Source organism: Morus notabilis, unplaced genomic scaffold (genome assembly GCF_000414095.1).
Source record: "Morus notabilis unplaced genomic scaffold, ASM41409v2 Scaffold1728, whole genome shotgun sequence".
NCBI lineage: Eukaryota > Viridiplantae > Streptophyta > Magnoliopsida > Rosales > Moraceae > Morus > Morus notabilis.
Genome location: NW_010367757.1, coordinates 98,288 through 99,743, shown reverse-complemented (window position 1 = coordinate 99,743; position 1,456 = coordinate 98,288).

Below are 1,456 nucleotides of genomic sequence, written 5' to 3'. Positions count from 1 at the left end.
AATGTGTTTTATGAATCACTGTCCATTAGAGAATCAATAGAGGTCAACGGATTTTACCTAGTTCTAATTATAAATTATTTATGGAGGATTGATCTATATGCAATGACTATATCAAATGGACACTTCACAGTTTATAAGTAATTTATGTCTATAATTTCGAGAGTGCAATTCCAAGTTTATAGTGGAGTATCTATTGGAATTAATAGAATTAATTAATTAATTTAAGTGTAAAATTGATTATTAATTTTATTGGAGCTCAGGATTATAGGTCCATTAGTCCCCGCGTCGTCCTAGTAATTCTACCAGACACAAAGGACAAAATGGGAATTTTAGAATTACGGAATTCTAAAATTAAATGCTCGAAAATAATTAATTAAGAATTAATTATTATTTAAATAATGTGATTATTAAATTTAAATTTAAACACATCTAGATTTATCCATTTAAACTTATTTGATAAGTTGTTCAATTTAGAATTCAAATTAATTTAAGTTTGACTTAAATTGGAATTTGAATTTGAGTCAAAATTGGACTACAGGATAAATGATGATTTTTCTCTTCCTTCCCTATATGATATTGGCGCCTACACAGGGATAAAATCCACTTAGGGTTGGCCGGCCATAAGAAGAAAAGAGAGAGGAGAATTTTGGTTCGAAATTCAAATTGGAGATAGAGATTTGATTCCTTCTAGAAGTTTGAGTTCTACTCTATAAATAAGAGGATAATAGAAAATTACGCGATACAATTTTTTTGAGACAATTTTCGGCATGAATTTTTGCCCTATTTTTAGAGGTGGCCGACATTTCTCTATAGAGTGAAGGAAAAATTTTTCTCCAAAAATTTCACATCGTGTATGCGTTGGTGTTTGTGAAAATTCGCATGTTTATTGTAACTCGTTTTGTCTCATGTGTGCCCACACACACGTCTTCATGGATTCGAGGAATTGACGTAGAAGACATTGGTTTTCTAAACACAAAGCTTTGGAGCAAGGATTGTTTGAGGTCAAAGAATTCAAGTTATCATCTAAGTCGGCATCCAGGTATTTTTCCTAATTGAGTTCTTAATAAATGAATTAATGAGATTAATTTATTCGTGCATAAATTAATATAACTCAAAGGTTTTATGAAAATCTTTGTTATACACATCCGCCTCCCCCCCACGCTTCCGCATCCGAATTCGATTCGGAGACCAACAGCCCCGGTGTTGCCTGGGGCTGCCCTGAGGCTTTCTCGGGGATGCCCCGGGATGTCACGGGGCTGCTCCGGGGATGCCTCGGGGGTGACCCGGGGTTGTGCCGGGGACGTCCCGGGGCTGTCCCGGGGATGTCCCGGGGCTGCCCCGGGATGCCCTGTTGCTGTCCCGGGGCTGTCCGGGGGCTGCCCCGGGACTGTCCCGGGGTGCCCCGGGGGTTTCCCGGGGATTCCCCGGTGATGCCCTGGGGCTGTCACTTGCCTTG